The following is a 27654-nucleotide window of genomic DNA, read 5'->3' as shown; positions in this document are numbered from 1 at the left end:
CTCATAATTCACTAATATATTGTGTGTAATGCCATGCCATCGTAGTAAAAGTAAATTTGGAACAGTGCAAAGGTAAAATCTAAGGGGCATATTTACAATAACTGGCGCATCCCTGCATTTCAGCAGGAATGCGCCAGTTACTGTGCGCCACGGCTCCGCCACCATGGATGCGCCGCATTTACAATGCAGCGCACCATGGGGCAAAAACAGCACAGATGCGTGACGCATCTGTGCCGTAAAAGTGTTGCATTGATGGAGTTGCGTCGCAAGCGCGACGCAGCTCCAGCAATGCTCTGGGGGGGCCTATTTTGTTAATGCTGCGTCAATCCTTTCGCCTGCTTCAGGCAGGCGCAGGGTTTTGACGCAGCATGGGCCTAAAAGTGACTGAGTGAAATCTTGTAGATTTCACTCAGCTACTTTTAGGAGGTGTTCCTGCGCCGGAACGCCCCCCCTGCGCAGCAACGCCTGCATGTGGCGCAGGGCTTTACAACGTGACGCATCTCCCAGATGTGTCACGTTGTAAGTACCCCGCACCATGGCGCAGGATTTGCGCAGCCGCTGCGTCACAAAAGTGACGCAACGGCGGCGTAAATGAGGCGCAAGGGGCTTGTAAATCTGCCCCTAAGTTTATTACCATAGTCAGAGCCAAATTATGCAGCAGGGTTGAGTAAATTATGGGGCAAGTTATGTGGCTAATACATGCTGTTTTGTGATAGTATTACTTCATTATTTTTTCATTTTTACACTTGTTAACATAGGTCTGGGCATTGGTTGCACTTCATGAGTAACAGTTTAACACCTATATTTAGCGATGAGCAACAGAAAGATAATCAGTCAGACTTTGGAAAGGGCCTTTACTGCAAGGCAACACGTGTCGCTGTATTTCCAGCAACTTTTTAACCATTTGTGGTGGAATTTGTTTTGCCGAAATCCACAGGTTATGCAGCAGATGAAGGATTATATGGAAAATACAGCTAGTCTATCATTGTGCGAATTATGCAATGGCCGCACAATCACATGATTACAGTGACACTGAGTATAGGAAAAAGAGACATGAACAAAACTGTTTTACTGCCTTGTAATTAATAATCTGCTATCTATTTAACTCTAAACATGGACCCCTAGGTAGTGTGCTACTTGCCTCAAAACACATCAACACCTCATCAAGGGTAGTAAGCAATATATAAATACAATTTACAATTACATGAAAAAATATGACGCCATAATCGAAATATGCAGATGTAAAAAGTAAATTATGCTATTTTATGTCATACTTAAGGGAGGGGCGTCCTGACTCAGGAGAACTAAAGGATAACGTTGACAGGTTTGTACCCTTTCCAAGTAGGGACCTTTCCTTCTAGTCAGGGGAAGGGGGATTACACTTCTAAAATAACCTTTGCTCACCCCCTTGGTAGCTTGGCATGAGCAGACAGGGTTATCTCAGGAGCAATGTGTAAAGCATTTGTACATAACACACATAGTAACACAGTGAAAATACTACAGATGGACACCACACCAGTTTAGAAAAATAAAATAACTTTATCTAAACCAAACAACGACAAAAATCCAGCACACATATATAAAGAAATCACTTTTTGAATGATTGTTGCAAAAATAACGCTTGTTATGTGATGTTATGTTAGGGTCATTTATAAAGCGCATGGCTGCCCCAGCAACAGGGCGTCCCTGCGCTAGAGGACGAGTAACCAGAAGAAATGAGGCTAGATAGAGGAGAAAAGCCAAGTTTTAATCAGTTTCCTGAATGCCCAATGATCGTGAGTACAGCGGGCAGCCAATGGAATAGAATTCCATAGCACAGGGGCCTGAGCTTTGAAGGAGCGACCCCCTGCTCTACACCGGCGGACCTGTGGAATGCACAGCAGGTGGTGGTCAGCGGAGCACAATGCTCACGTTGGAACATAAGGGGTGCATAGTCCCTGTAAGATTTGGAGACCCTGGCCGTGTAAAATCTTATGTGAGGTTTAAACTGCACTCTCTATTTAATTGGCAGCCAATGAAGATGATGAAGGAGATTGGAGGTATGACACTGCCTTGGTAGGGCAAAAAGAGTATGTGCCACTGCATTCTGTACTCGTTGGAGTCTTGCAGCAACTGTTTTATTTACACCAAGCAGAAGACCATTGCAGTAATCTAGGCGGGATTGAACAACTGATTGCACTATCAGTTGGCGGGTAGGAGCATCAAAGAACCCCAGAATGAGTTTTAGGCCGCGCAGGAGGCCGAAACAGGTACCGGCCACTTATTTTGCATGAGCCTCAAAAGAGAAGGCGGTATCAATAAAGACCCCTAAATCTTTGACTGCGTTTTTTGGTTGGGGAGGAGTGCCCAAGGTCGCCGGCCACCATTGGTAGTCCCAACAAGATATGTTGTAACAACATATGGCTCCAACTGGGGCTATTACGACATTGGGACAGGCACAAATCCCAAGCACGCCGCTGACTGCAAGGTGCACAGGCCGGTCACGGAGTCACATTGATCCCTAAGTAACGGTACCTTAGAAATCAGTGGACGGTGCACAGCATCATGGTGGTGAAGCGTTCATGGGCCAGGACGAGGGCCGGCTCCTTACTGTCTTAAGGGAGGTGAGGCGTTGAGTCCACGAGGCATCGAGTTTGGGCTGGCAGGGAGGTCAGGCGATGTTGAGGCATCGATTGCATTCAACAGTCGGTGTCGATGTGTTCGTGAAGTCACCCTCATCGGTCATTTGCTCCGCGATCATGAGATGCAGGCGCTGGCGACGTCAGGCATCAGTGCGAGCTCTGATGTCGGGAAGAACAATAACTTGCAGGTGTTGGCAGGTGTCTGAGCTGGGGTGCAGTCAGGGCAATGGGTCATATACTTCACAAACAGGTGCCTGCGGCCTCGGTGCTTGTCGCGGCATCACTGGCAGCAACGCTCACCCAGGAACTGGAATTAGCACCTTTTGGCAGGATTCCAGCAGAGGAAGCCAGGTGCTGGTAAAATCTTTGTGTCCCTGAAACTTCAGAACAGGAGGCAAACTCTACTTCAAGCCCTTGGAGAATCTTCTTAAATAGGATACCACAGCAAGGCAAAAGTCCATCCTTTCCACTGCCAACAGACAGAAGCAGCAACTGCAGGCCAACCCAACAAAGCAACACTTGTTCCCATCGCTCTGTGTGCTGCACAGAGACCAAGCATTTGATCAGCATGTAATATGCACACATTTATGACCCAATGTCATGCAATGTGAGAAACTCTCACTGCCTTCATCTTCAAGTATGAAGCCCTCAACTGTGCCCCTTTATGAATTGCCATCTCCAACCCAAATTCACCCAGACACCTATGGGCGACTCAGTGCACAGTATGCACTAGACAAGAATTCTACGTTGCATGAAAAAACCTACAGAAAAATAACATCTGGCAAAACTACATTACAAAAATTACACTTGGAGTGTAGTGTTAGTGATGCAGTCCCTGTATACATTTCATGTGTTTTTTCCATGCTAAAAAATTTGAAATGTAAACAGGGACTGCATCACTAAAATGGATTACTGTTGGTCCGGTGTCAAGGCTTAAATCTGGATACCCAGTTGCACAGTCTACAGCTCTGGCCATTACACCACATCCTGGGAAGAGGGAGGAAGGCAGGCAAAAGCCACATAAAAGATCAGCTTGTTTTTTGGATCAAGGCTATAACAGAACCTCAAGCTGAGCCAGAGCCAGGATTCAGGTTCAAGCCTGACTCAAAATGTCAGTGTCCTGACCCACCTCTAATTTGTTTGATTGGAGAATCAGGTCTTCAGCTTCTGGCAGAATTCAAGAACAGAAGAAAGAAAGAAGGAAGCTCTGATGTGGAGTGGGAGGTCATTCCACACTTTAGGAGTGATGTAATAGAACGCCCATCATCCTAGTTCTGCGAATGCGTGGAATGTATGCAAATTGGAGTCATGCGGAACAGTGGTGTCTAGTCTGGTTGGTGGAAGGAGATGCAACTATTCAGATACGTAGTGTCTAAGTTGTCTTGTGCCTTCATTGAGAGTGTGAGGTGTTTGCAATGAGTGTGTTTGTGTATAAGGAGTCAGTGGAGCTCTTTGAGGTGTAGTGTGGTATGATGTGAGCACTATGTGGGATGTTGTGGAGAGTAAGACTGCTGAGTTCTGAATGGTTTCTAGTCTTCCAGTGGGTTGCTTTGTGAGCTCAGAGTAGAGGCTGTTCCAGTAGCCTAACTTGCTAGTGACCGATTTTCTAGTGTTGATTAGGAGCCATGTTGAAGATCCTCCTCAGCATTTCCAGAGTGTGGTGATGGTGCTGACTTGTGCATTTATGTCCAGTTTGCTGTTGATGATTTTGAGGTTTCTGGTATAGGTGCTGGGTGTGGTTGTGGGTCCCAGCTTGTTACCAGTTGGAGTCCTGTGGCGAAGTGTTCTTGACGAATATCACTAGTTCTATCTGATCAGTGTTAAGCTTGAGACAGTTGACTCATCCATTTATCAACTTTGGTCATGCAGGCGGTGAACTTGACTCTTCTGTTGGGTCTCTTGTCTGAAAGGAAGAGTATGAGTTGTGTGTACTCGGCCAGTGGAGGTTGGTGACATTTAAAAGTAGCATTTTGTAAACATTGGTTATGATTTTTATGTAGGGAGCGAAGTGAGCAAGCTTAATGGACAAACATGAAGTTTAGGAGATCCTCCTCCAGAGAATTAAAAAAAAAAACAATTAGCAAATGGCGCAAACCAATTTAGTGAGAAAGCAAGGTTTATAAAGCAGTGGAAAAGTATAGTCTTCAAATATTAAAGAAATTGAAAATGTCCCCATATCTTACTGCATTAACATGATCAACAGTGCCTGTAATATGAAAATTGTACAGTGCTACAACTTTAGGCCAAGCGACTTGCACCACATGCAGTATCGACTTGGAAGAAAATGCTCTAACCAGGTTTCTGGAAGCACCCACACCTGCTGGCTGCAATGAGTCATATGGAAATATGTGCCGACAGGTTTGAAAGTGGGATGAAAAAAGTGGGAGCTCCCTCAAAAGGGAAATGTAAAATACATTTCTCTTTCCCATGGTGTGTCACCCGACCAGCATTTTGGTTTCTTTCTGAGATGTTAGTGTATCCTATAACACAACAACTGACATACAGCTAAAACCTGCCAGTACTATTTTCTTTGTCAATGGTTGTTAGTTGTTTAAGATAAATGAGTACCAGCATTAATTTGTAATAAATAATTAACATCGGAAATGTTTACATTCTGAAATTGTGAAACTGTGAATTAAATATTATCGAGGCTGTGGAAGGGGCATATGACACTTCTTATAAACGCGAGGGAACAATAGTCATGTTCAAAGCATCCCTGTGCTCAGATTCTAAATGGATCTCTTGGCTGCATTGTTTACTGTTGACCATCAAGTGCTTCTTAAAACAATGTCAGAAAGAGCTGGTTTTGTTGAACTGTACTGTTCTGCTTCTTCCGAATGATACTCATTTAATTAATCTCCTTCATTTGCTCTCAGATACTGCCAACCTCACATGGAGAGTAACCTGCGCCTTCACATTATCTTCAGCACTTTTCTTTATCCGCATGGCACTTTTTACCAACTTTATAGACTTAGACCTGGTTGGCTATCCAATTTATGCTAATTACACCCTGTTCCATTTTATGCTAAAAGAGGTTTTAAATTTCAGAATGCGTTTCTGTGTTTAAGAGGCAAAGGCTACACTAAACTAGATCGAATTTTAAGACTGGCTCGGCAGTGCACCCATTGCCTGACCCGATGCGATCAACAAAATAGAGCTTTCACAGTCCTACTGAGAGAGAGAGAGAGAGAGATTTAGGATACACTCACATGTAGCTTTCCCTTAATACAGGACTTGACAGGGATGAATTTGTGTGCTTCTGCTACAAACACTGTTTGAATTGCACTTTTTAGCTTGAGGCAAAGTATATGCTCATTACAGTAGTACTGGGTTGGTTATGGTGTCAAGCCAGTGATAATGATCATGGCTATGCGCCTGATCTATTTGGTATTGAATGTTATGGCAAAGCCACTAGACCTGACATATTTTTTAGAACACCAATAGGCATTTAAGTGTGGATCTTGATTACTCTATATTAAAACCTTCAGCTAGGCATTTTGTTAGATAGAATCACACAGATTACCATAGTGGGCAATATTTTTTTATGTTGGCCACACAAGGTGACAAACCATTGATATAGAATGTATTCTCTGTCAGAATCCTTGTTGGGCTGTAGCTATTTTGATAAGCCAACTGTAATTTTGACCGCTTCCTAACTTTATGGCTGTTTCCGATAGTTGCCTTGTGGAAAAGCTGATGCTCAAAACTTTAGGACTGGGTTCGATGTGGAAATATATGTCCAATGCCATAGGTCTAGTCTACTCACACATTTATATCCATATAAATACATAGAGGACCTTTGGGTCAGCTCTCTTCTGTCATTGCATTGGTCTTTCTGAGTGTCATTTACCCTCTGCTTCCATTCATGAAAGTGAAGTGCATGGGGTAAAGGTTCAGTCGCCATCATTCATTGGCTCGCTTGTGAATGACAGCATTTTCAGATCATGTGTGCTCAGCCACCTGAAGATGAGTGTGCATTAGTGTCAGGCTTAGTTGATCAGTCCTTTAGATTGGAATGTATTGTTCCCCTTTTATTTATTTGCTTTTCTTATTTTTATTCTAATGCTTAAGAGGGTTATTCAGTCCTCCAGGCGATCCTAAAGGGTCACTTGCTTGCTGCTCATTTCGTCTGCAGTACACTGCATCTCACATGCTGCTTCCTCTACGCCAGGAGACGTTTATGGATATTGTATATCACAGGTTTACCATTCCAAGATGGGAAATACATTGGTTCTAAATGTGGTGGCTATGCGTGAACGTTGAAACAACCACATGTACTTGATATAAACCTAGCACACTCAGGCATGATCTGAAATGCCTCCGTGAGTATACAACTGGTAGCATAGAATTTAAAAACAGAGCTAAGCCAATGAAACTTCATCCCATGGACACAGGACACAAATGTGTACTCTTTCCTTAAAGGGGGCAGGTGAAGCAATCCCCAAGTGTCCAACAGATTGAAGCCCACAACTTTGAGTAGTGCCCTCTCATTATCGATATACAAATGTGTCAAGTATGATATGTAGAGGCAGCCACCACTAATCTTTTTTTCTGTTTTCTGGAGTAGTGCACTATTCACCAAAAAGTGCTTTAAAACCTCGTCAAGGGTACTAAGCACTATATAAATACAATTACAAACTTCCAATCACCTCTTACTACTAGACAATTCCTGAGGAATTCTAAAATTTAGATAATCTGAAGGCAAAGATGGCTTTAGTACCATTAGTTGTGGAGACGTACACCACAGTAATCCTTGAGTCCATGGTAATGATTTTAATAAAGATGTGTCTCGCCTCAGAGAACATTCAAGAATTAAGAGGGTTAATGGCTAAGGTATTCATGAAAAGAGTGGCTTAATTGTTCTTAGGGAGAAGAGTGTATGACAGTGGAGGAGGGAGAATGGCTTTTGCTTACTACTTGTCCAACTCAGGCCCTCATCAAAGCAGGTGGTCCGAGCCAAAATGCCCAGAATGTCTTTTTCCTTTGACATTATCAGGAGTCTCACAAATATAGATGTTGTCCCATCTGTTACAATCTTCACATTCAACATTGCACCAAACATCTCCAGCCAGAGATGGAATTCAGTTGGTCCCCAAAAACATTCAACCTCTTCTCCTCCGTCATATCAAGCCTAGCATGACATGGTGTGATGTTAGAGCATTTTGTTGGGACTTCCTGTGACATTTTAGTGTGTCCTACACTGACAGATACATTGTCAGGTGTTCCTTCATGGTAGAGTCATGGTTTGCCTCCAGCATTTTGAAGCTAGGATTGAGACGCGATATGACCATCAGAAATCATCACCAAAAGCACCTTACAGAGCAGGCATCAGGAGTTGTAGTAGCACAATACACCAGACAGTGCAAGTGGGATGACAGTGCAGCACAACGGACCCTGGAAAGCAATAGGGAGTGGACAGGGCCATGCACATTGACAACAGAGAACAGAGAGGAAAGATGCAATGGCAGAAAGCTGACCATACTAGACAGACAGGAGGGACAGTTGCAGCCTAACGGACCATGAAGGGCAGGAGGGAGGGGACAGGGGCATGACAAAGGACCAGATAAGGCAGGAAGGAGGGGATATGTAAATTGATACTTGTATAGCGCACTACTCACCCGCAAGGGTCTCAAGGCGCTTGTACGAATACCGCAGTGGAACCCATCCTGGCTTTCCCTGTGAGGCCTCCACTCCTGGGTACCCCCAAGGTGGAGGCCAGGCATCCTTAGCGTTGTGGGGGCCGTTGTGGAGATTAAGCAAGCTATTGCCCAGAGTTGCAGAGTGGGACTCCATGATTGGAATGGCACCGAGGCGAGAATTATCAGGTCCGTGGAATTTTTGAGCCCAAGACCCGCCGAGGCGGGGAATTGAACCCTGGTCCCGGACTAGACCTCTGCATCAGGGTCTGCCGCTCTAATCATTGAGCCACACTTCTCCACAGATAGAGGTCTGAACGTGGAAAATGGCGTCTGGGGACAAGGGGTCAAGGCAGGAGCAGCAATCTGACAATGGAGAGCAGAAGGGATGTGCACCAGAAGCACAACACACCATGGAGGGCAACAGTGAGACTATAATGCTACACACACAGACATTGGAGGAAAGGTGGGGGCGGTCAGGGACAGCAAACTGACGACACATGGCAGGTGGGAGGGGATGTGGCAGCACAGAAGACTATGCATGGCAGGTAGGAGGGTTAGTGGCAGCACAACGGCGATGGTGGGCAAGAGGAAGGGGACAGGAGCATGCACAAAGGACCTTGGAGGACAGAAGGGCTAGACACACACACAAAAGAGGGCAGGGGAAGGGCTTCACAACAGACCACGCAGGGCAGGAAGGAGGAACAGTTGCAGCAAAACAGAGCATGGAGGCAGAAGGGAGTAGCAACAACATGGATCTTGGAGGACAGGAGAGAGGGGATGGGGCATGGAAGTTGACAGACAGGGTGGAGGTAGCAGGGACAGGCGGCAGCAATCTGACGATGCCAGGCAGGTGGAAGGGGCAGTGGCAGCTCAACAGAATACATAGAGTAGATAGGAGTGTGGCAGATCCATGGAATATGGTGAGCAGACAGAGGGGAGCGGGTGCTTGCACACAGACATCAGAAGGCAAGTGGAAAGGGAGTAGGGGCAGCAAGCTGAGCAGGAGGGCAATGGTGAGGCATAGAACTTGGCAACAGAGGGCAGTTGGAGTGGGCAGGGACATCAAGCTTGATGGGGAGCAGTGGCAGCACATCAGACCATGCAGGGCAGAAGTGAGGGGGCTCAAGCATGGACTCAGATAAAAGAGGGTAGGGAGGAGGGTGATGGCGCAGGTATTGGTGTAATGAGGGAGCAGGGTCATGGATAGCAAGAAGGGGGTGGGGAGGAGCAGCAAGCTTGGGTGGGGGCAGCACAATGCCAGGCCAGACCCTGTGTTTAACCCCACAATGTGCATTGTGATGAGCATCTTACTTAATGGTACAAAAACCATAGAAATTCACTGAAAAAAGCTAAAGTTACAGGGTCATTAAACTTAGGAAACAGAATTTAAAAAAACCTTTGAAATTCACTGAAAAAGCCAAAGGTTACAGGAACTCGTACAAAACCACAATGCACTGCTTATGACCTCACATATTAGATCATTTATGACATGGTCAGTGACATTATTCATGACACCACTGATGACATCTTAAATTACATCACTGATGACATCATCCAGTGTTTTCTAAAGGTTTGAGTTTTAAACATAAAAACATAAATACAAAGGCACCACAAAAGTACCACATATGCCCAGATATGCAAATTTGTTTTCCTATAATATCTCAATAACTACTGAACGATTTACACCAAATAATAACAGGCATGATCTCCAGAACAGAATCTACTTTTCTCCCGATTTTTTTATAATTCGGTACGGCGGTTCGGGCTGCAGGAGTGTGTAGACTCTAGGTAATTAACATGGTAAATGCACTTTGTTTGACCTCTGCATTTTTCTATGCCCCCAAAACATTCCATGCACAGCTAGAATCACTGGCAAACTTTTTTGGGAACATTTTGTGAAGATACGTCAACCGGCGCAAAAGATATATAACACTAAAAATTCCGTTGCCATTCAATAACCCATTCCCACCCTAACTCCTAAAAATTCCCTTGCCAATCAAAAAACAATACTCACTCTAAATCCTAAACAGTCCCTTGCCACCCAAACACCCATACACACACTAAAACCTAAAAAAAATCCTTTGCCGCCCTAACCCCAAACAAATTCCTTACCACCTAAAACTCATACCCACCCTTAACTTAAAGAAATGCCTTGCCACCCAAAACAAATACCCATGCTAACCACTGAAAATTCACATGCCACCAAAAACCCATACCCACCCTATACCCTTAAAAATACCTTTTCGGAGGAGGAGCCTAGCGCGCAACCAAGATGGCCGCATAGGTGCGAGGCTCCCGAGGACCTCCGCAACCTCCTACGTTTATCCTGTCTTCATCCTGCATCGGTTGAGGGGACTGTGTCGGTGAGCCTGAGCCGAGGTGGTACCCGTTTCCCGTTTTCGAATCGGACCTCGGGTGCCGGAGTGAGCACCGATTGAAGTTTGCGGCCTACTTCTCTCCTGACCCCGGATTCGCGTTTGGGGGCGACCCAGTGGCAAAGTGAACAACAACGGCGGGCTGGGCCTGGCGAGTCGCGTACCCCACACTTTCACTTTCGCGCCCCCTTGCCGTTTTCGCAAGTGGGATCGCGGCGCTCTTTGTGTTGGGGTGGCCTCGCTGGGAGACCCTGCCTGCCTGCCTGCTGTGGCCCGCTCTGCCATCCTGGGGTGGCCCCCCGGAGCTCGTGGCCTTGATTGCTTGCCCTCCACTGCGTGGCTGGTGCGGGTGTGAGACCCGCGACGATGGCCACGAAACAGGATGGGGATCGGTTGAAGGCCAAGTCGACCCGGCGTGGCGCCGCACATCAGGCCAACATCATGGACCGCTACACCCTCCCGAAGGGGTCTCCCGGTGGACCGCACAAGTCCTCCGAGTGCCCCGGATTTGCCCACGGATCTGACTCTGCAAGACGTCATGAGCGCCATTGCTGAGATGAAGGCCTCGGTGGGCCAGCAGTTCGACACTTTAGCGCACAAAATCTACGCGGTCCTTGTTGATGTCAACCTTGTGAGAGCTGATCTCTCTAAGACTAACGACCGGGTCGATTCTTTGGCCCACACCGCGTCGGGCCTCACGACTGAGGTGGCGGCCCTTCAAACGGAGGTGCACCGGCTCCGTCAGGCGAGTGCGCTCATGGATCGGCGCCTGGAGGACTCCGAGAGCCGGGCCCGGAGGAATAATATCCGCATCATCGGAGTACCCGAGGGACGGGAGGAGTCGGCGGCGGATCTCTTTGTGGAGGACCTGATCACTACCCATCTCCAGCCTCGGGGACTGAGTAAATTCTTTGCCGTGGAGAGGGCCCATAGAGTTCCCGGGGGAAGACCGAAGGTCGGAGCCCCTCCGCGGCCTCTTATTGCCCGTATTTTTAACTTTCGGGACAGGGATGCGATTTTGCAAGCATCCAGACTGCAAGGGCCGATTAAGCTGGAGAATATGGAGGTGAACTTTTATCCCGACTTTACCCAAGCGGTCCAGAAGCAGAGACTGAGCTTCCTGGGCGTCAAGCGGCGGCTTCGGGGCATGAACTTAAAATACGCCACGCTCTTCCCGGCCAGGCTGCGGGTGGAGGTGGATGGTCGCACTCACTTTTTTGACCGTCCTGAAACGGCCGGGGACTGGCTGGACACTTTGTCTGGGGGTCATGATCGGGATGGCGGGGGGGGGCTGCAGGAGGAGACGGCCCACTGGACCGGGTCTGAGGTGCTGATGCTGGGACTCACTCCGGACGACGATGCTGCCACTTTCAGCCAAGCTTAGGGTCTTTCGTTTGTTGTACTCGTCTTCCCTCCTTTGGAGGCGGTGCGGGGTTTTGAGGGGGTACTCTTTCCTCCTCTAGGGGGTCTAACTAGTTCCAATTATATAGGGGCGACAGGCACACTGCAAGTTGGGGGGGCTGTCTGGGCTCATGCAGGGGTGCAGGGAGGGGGGAGTTTTGTTGGGGCGGTTGGGTTGGGGTGGGGTATTGTTCATTTGTACCACAAGGCAAAAGTATCGTAGTGCTATTCCTAAAGTGCTCTCGGGGGGACGATTGATCGCATTCGGCTATGATGGGGGGTAGGGGACTGAGTCTTTTGTCCTGGAATGTTAATGGACTGGGGGACAGGATAAAACGGGGTGTGGTCCTGCAGTTCCTGAAATGAATTTCACCTGACATAGTTTTTCTGCAGGAGACACACCTCATTGGCAACTCCTTTCGTGCTATGAATCGACAGGGCTACCGCCTTCTGGCCCATTCGGGCTTCACGTCTGGTTCAAGGGGTGTGGGCATCATGGCCAAGACCTCGCTCCCGTTGGAAGTTGATGAGGTGCTCCATGATGACAGGGGACGTTACACGGTTCTGGTGGGTAGAATGGAGGGCAGAGTGATTGTTTTTGTTTCTGTCTATGTCCCGCCAGGGTTGCAGACGACCACCTTTGCGGATCTGGGGCGCCTCCTCCTTGGCCTTCCGGAGGGGATTCTAGTGGTTGGGGGGGATTTTAACGCTGTGGTTTCCGGAACTGAGGACCGTCACCCCCCTAGGGATCTCCCCCGTGCCCAAGCGTGGTTGTCTGGCCTCTTGGATACCTTGGGGCTGGTGGATTAATGGCGTTTGAAACATCCTACGCAGATACAGTACACCTTTCATTCCGGGGCCCATGGCAGTCTCTCAAGGCTAGATTATGTCCTGGTGCCGGCGGCGCATGCGGGGAGGATCGGGGAGGTGCGCCATTTGGCGCGGGGTATTTCAGACCACTCCCCGCTCTTGTTGCACTTCGACATTCTCCCGAGGGGAGAGGGTAGGGTGGTCCCGATTAATCCCTGGTACCTGCGTGACCCCACCACTCGCGCAGAGTTGGTTAAGTCCCTTAAGCGATATTTTGACGATAATGTGGGGTCTGTGTCATCGGCGATCTCTCTGGGGGAGGCGTTCAAGACGGTACTTCGGGGGGAGGCCCTGTCCCTTATTTCCCATTCCCGGAGGCGCGAGCGGGAGGAGGTGACCCGTGTTGAAACTGAGATAACCGAGTTGGAGAGTGACCTAGAATGTGGGGTGACGGATGACAAATTACATGTTCTCCGACTCAAGCAGGCGGCCTATAAGGCCCTCGTCACGGAGGCGGCCAGGGGCCTCAGTAGAGAGCAACAGGGGAGACTGTATGATGTGGGTGATAAGGCTGGGAAATTGATTGCGTGGCTGGATAAAAAGGAGAGAGCGAGTCGAGTTGTCCCGTTGATTGAGAAACTGGATGGTGTGTGTGTCACTGAACCGGAAGAAATTGTTGATTGCTTCGCAGAATATTTCCGTGGGGTGTATTCCCCGGTGTCCTCCCGCTCGGAAGAGGATTCCCATGCCCTGCTTAGGGACATCGCGCTGCCTTCCCTTTCGGAGGAGGACAGAGTGTCGTTGGACGCCGCCCCAACCTCTGAGGAAATTGCCCTCGCCATACGTTCGGTCGCTTCCGGCAAGGCCATGGGTCCTAATGGTCTTCCCATCGAATTGTACAAGCTGCGACCGGATACGCTGGCGCCGCATCTCCGTGCTATGTTCCTCGTGGCCCGCTCGGCGGGTTCCCTACCGCTAGACCAGCGTCTGGCTACTATCGTGGTTATTCATAAGGAGGGGAGGCCGCGGGACCGGGTCACGTCCTACCGGCCTATTTCGCTGCTGAATGCGGAACCCAAAATTCTCGCCAAGGTGTTGGCCAATCGGCTGGTTGGCGTGGTGTGCGATTTGATTCACCAGGATCAGTCCGGCTTTATCCCTCATCGCAACACTGCGCTTAACCTGCGGCGCTTGCATGGGGTGCTCGCGCGTGTCCCGTTCATACGGGAGCCGGCCATTTTGGCGTCCCTGGTCGCCACTATGGCGTTTGACACACTTGAGTGGCCATATATTTGGGCGACACTGGCGAAGTTTGGGTTTGGCCCGGGATTCATCGGTTGGGTGAAATTGTTGTATTCTGGACCGCTGGCGCAGGTGGCTGTGAACGGTAGAGTATCGGCTCCGTTTGAGCTGGGCAGGGGCACGCGGCAGGGCTGCCCGTTATCACCGCTCCTCTTCGCGCTTGCCTTGCAGCCCCTGGCGGAGTGGCTGCGGTGGCATCCTTCTATCCGTGGTCTCCGATGGACCCCCGAGTATGAGGACCGCGTATCTCTTTACGCTGATGGTATTCTTCTGTACCTGGCTTCCCCACGTAAATCACTGATAGTACTGGTTGATGTATTGCACTCATTTGGCCTCAACTCCGGCCTTGTCATCAATTGGGCTAAATCGTGTTTGTATGTCCTCTCTGGGGAGGTCCCTATCCTTACGCGGGGTTGCCCTATCCAGATCGCCCCGCGGGGATTTAGGTACCTGGGTGTCTTCATTACCCTGGACGCGGAGGCCCGATATAAACAGAACTTGCTTCCCCCCCTCCAGCGCCTGAAGGAGGACGTCGCGCGTTGGAGGCGCTTGCCGCTCTCGCCGCTCGGCCGGGCGGCATTGTTTAAGATGATGTCGCTGCCACGTTTCCTGTACGCTTTACAGAATACAATGGACGTTGTCCCGGCGCGCTACTTTCGCGAGGTGGAGAGTTTGCAGCGCCGCCTGTTCTGGGAGGGTAGACCGCGTATCGCCCTGGCGAAGCTGACGCTCCCGTGGTACGACGGGGGGGTTGCCCTCCCAGATATCAAGCGATATTACTGGGCCTCCCAGCTGGCTGCGATAAATCACGGCCTTTACGGGCCCGCTCTAAACCCGGCCTTTGAGATGGATAAAATGTTACTGCCGGGTGGTGACTATAATCGGGCGCTTTATTCTAGCTCGCATGACGCACGTCTGACGGGCCCCACGCGGGTCATGGTACGAGTGTGGCACGCGGCTAACGTGGCGATGGGGTGGAAGGATCGTTTGACCCGGGCGACGCCACTATGCGCATCTGAGCAGCTGGGCTCCCTGTGGACCTCGAAGGGCTTTGAGAAGTGGGACATGATAGGCATCAGCAGGGTGGACGATCTCTGGACGAGGGGGGGATTCAAAACGTTCGATGTGCTGCAGACGGAATTCCAGTTGCAGGACAGGGAGTACTTTCGATATATGCAGATCCGTCATGCGTTGTGCTCCGTATTTCCAGACGTTACCTCCATCCCGGAGTACTCCCCTCTGGAGGATAGAGTGCTAGATGGGCATGTACCGGACGGCACGATTTCATTAATTTACAAAAAACTCATCAATGATCGCTCGGGACTGCTGACTAGCCTTCGTGAGGCGTGGGGGGCTGATGGATTGGAGCTGGATGACGAGGACTGGGTGTCTGCGGTGGCCTCCCCGAAAGAGGTGGCCATACCGGCTCGCCTTCGCTTCGTCCAGCTCAAGATACTCCATAGGGTCTATGTTACGGGGCCGAGTCTGATGCGTATGGGCTATGCTGTGGACGGGTTGTGTAAGTGTGGGTGTGGTTCTTTGGGGACCTTTCTCCATATTTTGTGGGAATGCCCGGAGGTGGCGCGATTCTGGCGTGGTGTGCATGAGGTTTTGCAGGCAGTCACGCATGTGCCGCTGCTGCCCGAGGCGAGGAGATGTCTTCTGAATGTGTGGGAGCCAACCGACTACTCAGTGCCACAGACGTGGTGGGTGACTCTGGGATATATGGTGGCCAAACGTGACATTGCGCAACTGTGGGGTTCCCAGAGGTCACCGACTGTCTCGGCGTGGAAGGACAACATGGATCGGTGTATGTTTCGGGAAAAGGTGGTGTATGTTGCGAGAGGTAAGCCTGGGAAATGGGTGAAAGTGTGGGGCCCCTGGAACGCCTACCGTGGGGGAATCTGTACCCCGCCGCTGATGCCTGATCCGTCACCGGCCCCGTCTCCTTAGCCTGCTTGTCTTCCTGGTTCTGGGCACTGAGTCCACTTTGTCCCCGTCCCGACCTATCCCCCCCCTCGATATTCCTCTGGATCGGTAGGGTCCCCCCCCTAGGGGAGCACATGCTGTTGTTTCCGATTGTGGGTTGCCTTGTGGACTTGTTTTTTGTTATTTATATAAAAATGAAACCGTTGTGTGGGGTCCGGATGGTGTGGCTGCCAACGCTTCTTTCAACTCCTGTGATCTCTCTTCTGCCGCAGCGTGTGTTCTACTGTTTGTATTATATGCTCCTTCTGTTTGCTAGCGGCCGGCCTGAAGGTTGTAGGCCCATCTTTGTATATCTTTTGGATTCTGTAATAAACGGTTTCAAAAAAAAAAAAAAAAATACCTTTTCACTCAAACAACCATAACCACCAAAAACCTGAAAAACTCAATTTCCACCCAAAATCTCATACCCAACCTGAACCCCAAAAATACAGTACCACTCAAAAACACACACTGACCCTAAACTCTGCAAATTTCCTTTGCATCTAAAACCGATACTTTCCCAAAACCATAACATTTCCCATGCGCCCCAAAAAATCAATACCCACCCTAAACCCTAAAAGTTCACTTGCCACACTAAACCCTAACAAATCCCTTGCCACCTGAAGACCCATCCCCACCCAAAACCCTAAAAACTCCCTTGCCACTCAAAAAACGATACCCATCCTAAAACCTAAACATTCCTTGCCACCCTAAAACAAAAAAAACCCTTACTACCCAAAAACACATACCTACCAGAACCTTAAAAAATCCCTTGCCACCCAAAAGCCCCTACCCACCCTAACCCCATAAAAACTCAAACGCCACCCAAAAACCCATACCCAACCCCAACCCAAAAAAATACCTTACCACCCAAAAACACGCACCCACCCTAATTCCTAAAAATTCTCATATCACCCAAAAACCCATACCCACATGAAACCATAAAACTTCCCTTGCCCCCCAAAAATTCACACCCACCATAAACCATCCAAAAAACCCACACCCATGCTAAAACCTAAAAAAGCCCTTGCCCCCAAAAACCTGTACCCACCATAAACCCTAAAAATTCACTTGCCACCTTAAAACCCATATCCACCCTAAACCCTAAAATTGCCCTTGCCACCCACAAACTCATACCTACCCTAAACCCTAAAACATCCCCTCCCACCCAAATACTCACCCCACCCTAAACTCTAAATATTCCCTTGCCACCCAAAAACCCATACCCACCATAAACATTAAGAAATCCATTACCACATAAAAACCCAGCTCCACTCTAAACCCTAAAAAATCCAATGCCACCCAAAAACACATACATACCCTAAACCCTAAAAATCCCTTGCCACCCAAAAACCAATACAAATGCTAAACCCTAAAAAATCCCTCACCACCCAAATACCCATACCCATCCTAAATTCAAACAATTCCATTGCCACCCAAAAACCCATTCCCACCCCACCCAAAATACCTTGCCCACCCTAAACCCCAAAAAATCCTTTGCCACCCATAAACACATACAAATGCTAAACGCTAAAAAATGAGTTACCGCCCAAATACCAATACCCACCCTAAAGCCTAAAGGTGCCCTTGCCACCCATAGCCCATACCTACCCTAAACCTAAAAAATCCCCTTTCACCCAAAAACCCATATGCACCCTAAAACCTAAAAAAGCCCATATCACCTAAAACCCCATACCCAACCTAAAACCTAAAAAATTCCTTGCCACCCAAAAACTCTTACACACCGTAAACCCTACAAAATCCCTTGACACCAAAAATCCTACACCCACCCTAAACGCAAAAAATTCCCTTGCCACCCATAAACCCCTAAACTCTAAAAAAAAAATCCCTTACCACTCAAAAACATACACCTATCCTTACCCCTAAAAATCCACTTACCACCCAAAAACCTATACCAACCCATGACCCTAAAAAATCCCTTGCCACGCAAAAACCCATACTCCTATAAACCCTAAAAAATCCCCTGCCACCAAAAACACATACAAAATGTAAACCCTAAAAGATTCATTACCACCCAAAAACCCAAACCTACCATAAACACTTAAGGTTCCCTTGCCACCCAAAACCCAGGCCCACCCTAAACCCTAAAAAAATCCCTTCCCACCCAAATACCCATACCCACCGTAAATCTAAAAAATTCAGTTGACAAAAACCCATACCCACCCAAATCCCTAAAGTCCCCTGCCACCCAAAAACCCACGCCCACCCTAAACCCTAAAATATCGCTTACCACTCAAAACTCCATACCCATCAAAACCGTAAAAATTCTCTTGAAACCCAAAAACTCATACAAGTGCTAAACCCTAAAAAATTTCTTTCCACTCAGAAACTCATACAAATGCTAAACCATAATAAAATTATTATTGCCCAAAAACCCATACCCAACCTAAACCCTAGAAATTCCTTATCAGCCAAAAACCCAAACCCGCCCTAAACCATAAAATTTCCCTTGCCACCCAAAACTCATACCCACTCTAAACCCTAAAAAATCCTTATCACCGAAAAACCCATACCGACCCTAAACCATAAAATTTCCCTTGTCCCACAAATACCCACACCCACCCAAAACCTTAAAAATTCTCTTGCCTCCCATAAAACCCATACCAACCCTAAACCCTAAAAAATCCCTAACCACTCAAAAACATACACCCACCCTAAACCCTTAAAACTCATTTGCCACCCAAAAATCATACCCACTCAAAACCCTAAAAAAAGCTCTTACCACCAAAACACCTATACTCACCGTAAACCCTAAAAACCCCTTTCCACCCGAATACCCATAACCACCGTAAAATTAAAAAATGCAGTCGCCACCTAAAACCCATACCCACCCTAAACCCTAAAAAAATACTTTACCACCCAAAAATCCATACCCACCCGGAACCCTAAAATTTTTCCTGACACCCAAAAACCCAAACCCACCCTAAACCCTCAAAATTCCCTTGCCACCCAAAAACCCATACCCACTTTAAACACAAAAAAATCCCAAATAACCTACAAACCCATACCCACCCTAAAACATAAAATCCCCTACCACACAAAACCCATACCCACCCTAAATCCTATAAATTCCCATGCCGCCCAAAAAACCCATACCCACCTTTAGCCCTAAAAAAGCCCTTAGCACCTAAAAAACTATACTCGCCCTCAACCCTAAAAAATACCTTACCACCAAAAACCCATACAAAATGCTAGAGGTCTGCTGTTCCACATCACCCCATGATGTATCGTTGTGCAATTAACATGGTATAACTTTACAAGCTTATTATCCAGTTTGCCTTGAAACTTTCCCTGTAAATCCAGCCAAAGCACGTTACACACTGTGAATGCAGTATTCCCCTGATATGTACAAAAACATTTCCTGCTTACAGTGCTAGCGGCAAACGCCCTGTCATAGTGTGCTGAAGGGTTGTGCATCAGGTGTGTTTGGGTGATCCGGTTCTGCCTGTTGTCATGTGCGGGCCCACTCCAGAAAGGGGCCCCATATGTCACGCGGCCGGGATACTGAGGGCGTCGGCTTCCAGAAGGTTGATAACTGTTCCTGACTAAATGTTACATCATAAATCCAATCGTTCACAGTCGGGGACCCTCTCCTCCCCCAATGTATAGCAACTCTACTCTTGGCCAGTAACAACAAAAGAGCGTGTAATTTCCGGAGTCCCTGTGGTGTCTCCTTTACATATCCCAATAAGCCCAACTGGGGGTCTGCGTCATTTGCCGTGCCCAGTAGGTCATGTATAATTTTAAAAACGGAGGTCCAAAAGTCAGCTAGTTTGGGGCAGAGCCATGCCATGTGCGAAAATGTTGCTGGAGTGAATCCACATCTCCAGCAGCTGGCATCGTCCCTAAGTCCCATGCGGTGAAGTTGAGCAGGAGTTCTATAGAATCTATGTATAAATTTGAAATGAATAAGGTGTAGCTTATAGTTCGGGGACAGTGCCGTGAGCTGATTGAAACAACATGACCATTGCTCCTCAGATAGCTCAGTGCGAAGGTCCACATTCCATGCTTGCAGGGCTTTGGTCGTTAACAAAGTGGCCGTGTTTTGCATGTTATTGTAGAGTCTGGTAATGAATCTACGAGGTGTCAACCTTAAGAACATTTTCAAGCGCTAGCAGTGTGGGGGTGGACTTGGGAATTTTTTGTGTAATGCTCTGCACATGGCTTTAAGTTTGTGATAGAAGAATTGTTCTGAAAATCGGACTGGACGTCCCTCCTCTGGCTCCAGAGGAGCTCTAAATGTCTCCCCCGGATATAGGTCCATGAAAGTGCGCAGTCCCAATCGGAGAGCTAGTGCCCTACTTGTACCATCTCCCATGGTTGGTAACATCGTGTTGTGTGCTAGGGGGATAGATGGGGCATACAGGAGTTTAAGTTGCGCTCTGACCCAAAATTTGTCCCATGACCACCTCAATGTCTCCACCTTACCTATTTCCCCACGAAGGCTTCTACCTGACTGATATAATGCCACCGAAAGTTGGATCGGCGCTGCCACGTCCAGCTCCACAGCAGTATGCATCTGGAAGGGGGTCGGGTGCACCCAGAAGTGTAGGAATTGCGCCGAGCACAGAAGGCATACAATTGGATATCCGGGGCGCCCATCCCTTCCTGAGACAGGGGCAGTGTCAGTAGTTCCGTTGAGATACGCGCCTGTCTGCCAGCCCATATCATAGAGATCAGTAAGGAGTGAACTGAATTAAAAAAATGTTGTGTGAGCTGAATCGGTATATTGACAAACAGGTAGAGCAGTTTTGGTAGGATCACCATTTTGGCAATTGCTATTCTCCCTGCTAGGGAGTGCGGAAGATTGGCCCAGGCATCATTTTACACACTTGACAGGATGTCTGCCTTGCAGACATTGCCAAAAGGATTACTAGGCCTTCTCTGGTTCTCCCTATAGTGTATTTGCACACATCACCCATCTGTCCATCTGACTAGGCGAGTGCTGCCTATTTATTTTAGTTCTAACTATATTGTAATTTGCATGCCGATCTCTCAAGGATCCTACTCCATTCATACGCACTATGCCCCAAGACAAGAAAAGAGCACCTCTCTGGTCACTCATCCATGAAATCAAAACACTTCTCACATAGAATGATAATAAATACATACTCTGCCAGCCCCACCTTCCCTCATGGGTTAGCATGCTACCTGTCCAAAAATGTGCTTCAGCACCCCACATGAATCACTGTAAAATACAATACAGTAGCAGTACCCTAATTCCTTATGTCAAGATCAGGCTTTTGTTGGCTCTTCACCCCACTGTACCTGCTGCACTAATCATAGCTGCTGCCTTATGCTCCATGCTTGGACTTGGACTAGACTGCAGGGAGATTTTCACCTCCTTCATCTCTGGTGCCACTGTGGCGTAGAGTAGATTGGAGTAGAGTGTTATACAGTGGACTGTTGTACAGTGGAGTGTCCTAGAGTGGGGCGTTGTAGAGTGGAGTGGCTTGCAGTGGAGTAGAGTGTTACAGAGTGGAGTGGCATAGAGTGGAGAGGCATACAGTGGTGTGGCAAAGAGTGGAATGGGGTAGAGTGGAATGGCATAGAGTGGGATAGCGTACAGTGGAGTTGTAAACAGTGGAGCGGCGTAGAGTGGCGTGTAACGTAGAGGTTTAGAGTGGAGTGGTGTAGAGTGTCATGCTGTAGAGAAGAGTGGGGTGGCATGTCGTACGTTAGAGTGGAGTGTTGCACCATAGAGTTGCGTGTCGTACAGTGTAGTGGCGTAGAGTAGACTGGAGAAGTGTCATACAGTGGACTGTTGCAGAGTGCTCTAGAATGAAGTGTCGTACAGTGTGGTCGTAGAGTGGAATAGTGTAAAGTGAGGTGGCATAGAGTGGAGTAGATTGAGTGGAGGGGTGTGTTGTAGAGTAGAGAGAAGTGGAGTAGAGTGCATTGGTGTGTCAGAGTAGAGTGGAGCTGCGTAGAGTAGAGTGGTATGTCATATAGTAGAGTGGCGTGTTATAGAGTAGCATGGCATACAGTGTAGGGGCATAAAGTGAAGTGGCATAGAGTGGAGTGGTGTAGAGTAGTGTTGTGTAGAGTGCAGGAGAGTGTCATACAGTGGACTGGCAGAGTGGAGTGACAAGGTGTAGTGCTGTAGAGTGAAGCGTTGAATAGTGTTGTAGTGTGGAGTAGAACGGAGTGCCATACGTTTGAGGAGCGTGCTGTAGAGTGGAGTGCCTACAGTGGAGTAGAGTGTCATACATTGTAGTAGAGTAAAGTGGCATAGAGTGTTGTCGAGTGGAGTGGCATATAGTGGTGTACAGTGGAGTAGTGAAGTACAATGAAGTAGAGTGCAGTAGTGTTTCATTGAGTACAGTGAAATAAAGTGGTGTGGCGTGGCCTAGCTGGAGTTGTATAGAGTGTTGTAGAGTGGAGTATAGTTTTGTATAGTGGCATAGAGTGGAGTAGAGTGGCATAGAGTGGAATAGTGTGTAGCAGTGGAGTAGAGTGTTGTATAGAGGGCAAGTGTAAAATGTCAAAGTGTAGAGAAGACTGTTGTAGAGTGATGTGTTGCAGAGTATAATAGGGTGGTGTAGCGTTTGTGAACCTAAAACCTGCATTTGAGCTAGTCCCACGAACAAAACTCTGGTCAGTTTTGGAGAGGAGGGGGGTCCCTAGTAACATATCAACATTAATCTACTTGCTCATTGACAGTTATGCCCAGGTGTGGAGGGCTAGTCAGGGTTAACTGGCAGAATGCATCACCATGAATAAAGGGTTGCAGCAGGGATACATGCTTACTCGATTATTTTCCTTTTATTTATTTGATCTAGTTGCATAGTTCTTACTAATGCATCTCCAATACATGCATTTAGCAAAGTCTCTCTGTTATTGTTTGTGAAAGATATACTGCTTGCCTCAAAAACCATCAGAGGGTTAGTACTTTTAATTGAATACTTTTTGCTGATCTGCATAGAGAGTAGACTGGGGGCAAACTCCTCCAAAACAGATTATATAACCATCAATCTTCAAAAATCATACCGGGAGAATATCCATGAGTGGAGTAAATCTTAAAAGGGTAAAAATGGACTTTGAGTATTTGGGACAAAGCATTAATCTGAACCTGCCTCTGTCTTAACTTCCTTGGCCCAACATTACACAACTCTTCCACCTAATTTCCAATGATTCAGCATGAATATGTATTTCTCAAAATGTCTCTGATCACATACATTCTCTTTGGCAACCATGGAAATACTATAGTCACACACCATCTCTGTGGGGACCTGGACATCTCTATAATCACACTATCTTTGTGGGGACCTGGGCATGTTTATAATCACACACTATCTCTGTGGGGACCTCGACATCTCTAAAATTACACACTATATCTGTGGGGACCTGGGCATGTGTATAATCACACACTATAACTGTGGGGTCCTGGGCATGTGTATAATCACACACTATCTCTGTGGGGACCTGGACAGCTCTATAATCAAACACTATCTCTGTGGGGACCTGGGCATGTCTATAATCACACACTATCTCTGTGGGGATCTCAACATCACTAAAATCACACACTATATCTGTGGGGACCTGGGCATGTGTATAATCACACACTATCTCTGTTGGGACCTGGACATCTCTATAATCACACACTATCTCTGTGGGGCCCTGGGCATGTCTATGACACCACACATTCTCTTTGGTGACCGTGGTAATACTATAGTCACACACCATCTCTGTGTGGACTTGAGCATTCCTATAATTAAACGCAAGCTCTGTTTTGGCTTGACCATCTTCAGCTTTGCATTCTCTGTATGGGGCTTTGTGAATATTGAACAGTAGTAAAGTTAGACTTTTGTTCTAAATTCACCTTTGTGAATACTGAAAACTAGTAAAGTTAGACTTTTTGTCTAAGTTTACCTTTGTGAATTAGGCCCTATTTAATGAGGACTTAAACACAATCACCTTCATGCACTATCTCTGTGGGGACTTAAACATTGCTATAATAGCACACTATCTATGTGGACACTTGAACATCACTATAATAACACACCATCTCTGTGGGGACTTAAACATCTCTATGATAACACAGTATCTCTGTGGGGACTTAAACATCGCTATAATAACACACTATCTTTATGGGGACTTGAACACCACTATAATAACACACCATCTCTGTGGGGACTTAAACATCTCTATGATAACACACTATTTATGTGGGGACTTAAACATTGCTATAATAGCACACTATCTATGTGGACACTTGAACATCACTATAATAACACACCATCTCTGTGGGGACTTAAACATCTCTATGATAACACAGTATCTCTGTGGGGACTTAAACATCGCTATAATAACACACTATCTTTATGGGGACTTGAACACCACTATAATAACACACCATCTCTGTGGGGACTTAAACATCTCTATGATAACACACTATTTATGTGGGGACTTAAACATCGCTATAATAGCACACTATCTCTGTGGGGACTTAAGCACCGCTATAATAACACACTATCTTTGTGGGGGCTTGAACATCACTATAAAAACATATCATCTCTGTGGGGACTTGAGCATTCCTGTAATTACACGCAAGCTCTGTTTCGACTTGAAGCACCAGGGGGTGCCATGAGGCACAGGGTCAAAGGTGATTTGCATGTAGCTGGGTCTGAACTGGGGGTGACGAAGGAAGCTAAATAACAATGATGGTTTCAACCCTGATCTGTGACTGGGGGTAAGTGACTGAAAAGTTTCAGCACTCCGTACATCATCTCCTTGTGTTTGCTTCGAGTTGAACATCATCAGCTTCACATTCTCTGTATGGGGCTTTGTGAATATTGAACAGTAGTAAAGTTAGACTTTTGTTCTAAATTCACCTTTGTGAATACTGAAAACTAGTAAAGTTAGACTTTTTGTCTAAGTTTACCTTTGTGAATTAGGCCCTATTTAATGAGGACTTAAACACAATCACCTTCATGCACTATCTCTGTGGGGACTTAAACATTGCTATAATAGCACACTATCTATGTGGACACTTGAACATCACTATAATAACACACCATCTCTGTGGGGACTTAAACATCTCTATGATAACACAGTATCTCTGTGGGGACTTAAACATCGCTATAATAACACACTATCTCTGTGGGGACTTGAGCATTCCTATAATTACACCCAACCTCTGTGTGGACTTGAACATCATTAGCTTCACACTCTTTATAATGATATTCAAGCTTTGAATGTACACACTATATCTATGGAGACTTAAACACAATGATCTTCACCCACTATCTCTGTGGGGACTTGAACATCTATTTTGACAAAAATGTTAGCAGCTAATCAAGGTCTGGGTTCTACTTGACCATATTCCTTAGTTCCATATGTTAATTTCTTTATGTGTTAGTTCCCTTATCTCATAAGATTTAAAGCACTAATATATAGGTTAAATACAGCTTTAAGGGTCTTTCTTTAAGCATGATATTATATTTTCTGGCACATTGACAGAATCTGTCTTTAATGTATACCCCTAGTATATATGCAGCAATTCCTATATGAATAGATTATAATGTTGTTTGTGTATATTGTTGATAAAATAAACATTTAGCCATGTACCTTTGACTGTATTCAATCACAAATAGTGTTACAGACTAGGTCCCCACAAGGATGGTAGCACATGTTCAAGTCCCCACAAGGATGGTGCTGTGCGCACGATTAAATAACCATATATTTGCAAATTTGAAGCAGGATCCTGTATCATGAATTTCTTTCTTAACATATTTCTGTTATTAGTGTATTTTAAAAACATTGGGAAAGGTTAGTCCCCACAAGGCAGGTATTCACACATAGTCCCCACAAGGATGAGGGGGATGGGGGGGATGGGGGGGGGGTGTGTGTGTGTGTGTGTGTGTGTGTGTGTGTGTGTGTGTGTGTGTGTGTGTGTGTGTGTGTGTGTGTGTGTGTGTGTGTGTGTGTGTGTGTGTGTGTGTGTGTGTGTGTGTGTGTGTGTGTGTGTGTGTGTGTGTGTGTGTGTGTGTGTGTGTGTGTGTGTGTGTGTGTGTGTGTGTGTGTGTGTGTGTGTGTGTGTGTGTTACTATCCTTGTGGGGACTTGGGTGTGATAACACACTCACGCTGTGGGGACTTGATTGCACTGTGGGGACCTGAACCCAGGTCCCCACAAGGCAATGTCTTCTAAATCATAAAAAATGGCTTCAGGAACATCTGTGTAAATTTTTACAACTTTTAAAAAAATTGCCTTGTGGGGACCTGTGTTTCATCAAGTGTGTTTATATTTTTGCTCAGCTCTGCCCCCGGAGACAGCCGGTGGTACTGCAGGCTTAAACACACTTTGCATTTAAACACACTTTGTTCACCAGAATCTCATGCTAGCAGCAGAAAGGACAGACATTTCAAAGGGAGAGCTGTATAATCCTGTATTTATACAAATATTTTCATGAAAATAACCTTTTCACTATTTATTAACATAAAAGTTTTATTTACTTGAAGCTATTTAATTTAGACTTTTTGTGTCTGAAAATTTTTTGTGGTTTTATAAATACTGCTTAAAGCAATTAGAGTCAGTCTCTAAACCCAGAATACTTCACTATTGCCTTTTTATCCTTATCACTGAGATAGGATATAATGCACTGCACTGAGATAGGATATAAACTGATTTGATTGTTTTTTGCAAATTACCTTGAGGCATCAATGCCTGTTATTGCATTTTAATGCTTGTATCAGGAATTTAAAGTTTTCTTTTGTTGCTTTGTTCACATATTAATATGCACTATGAAATATATTATTTTAGATAATGGCTACATGAGCGAGTGACTAGCGCCTCATTGTGCTAAGAGCAATTTCGGCCTTGCAAACAGTTCCCACAGCATGGGGACGTATAATTTTAGCAGAAGAGGGATGCTCTTATAAAATAAGGGAACTTCTTAGAAGATATATTGAAATATCATGATACTATTTCTTTTGACTGATTTAAAGAGCGGAATAAAATGCAGAGAAAAGAGTGTGCACCAAAAATCTTGATGAGGGATAGTTTGGGAGGTGTGATTTGCCACTGTGCCAAGTAGTTTGATACCTTTGCAGTAAGAAGGTCAGCGCACCCGAACATCTTTCTTTATGACTATAGAGTTAAAGAGAATCTTTGAATTTCTGCCTTAACATGTATATGTTAGGATTGTAAAAATTATGAGTTTCTTTTGTAGGAACTGTTTTGATTCCATGCAAAATAGGATTAAAAGATGTTAATTGGCTGAGTAACTAAGTTACTGTTTGCACAGCGACCGAAACTGGCACACAATCAGGCTGCCTACTGTCAAATACATGCTACCATAGTGCAAAGGTGCCTCTGTTATGTCTAGCATGGGTTTTTAACTGGAAGGCTACCCTTCCAGTACAAAATATTTTTCCTAGACAAACTTTAAAACTTTTCCTACTTTAGATGTGTGCTTCACTGTAAAGGTTTGGGGAGAAAAAAGCATTCTCCTTTTTTACACCTTCCTCGAAATTGCATTATTTTTTGGTGCAAAAACCTGTCTACTACTGTTAGC

Source organism: Triturus cristatus, chromosome 1_1 (genome assembly GCF_964204655.1).
Source record: "Triturus cristatus chromosome 1_1, aTriCri1.1, whole genome shotgun sequence".
In the NCBI taxonomy this organism is placed as follows: Eukaryota; Metazoa; Chordata; class Amphibia; order Caudata; family Salamandridae; genus Triturus; species Triturus cristatus.
Note: the sequence above shows the minus strand (reverse complement) of the source record.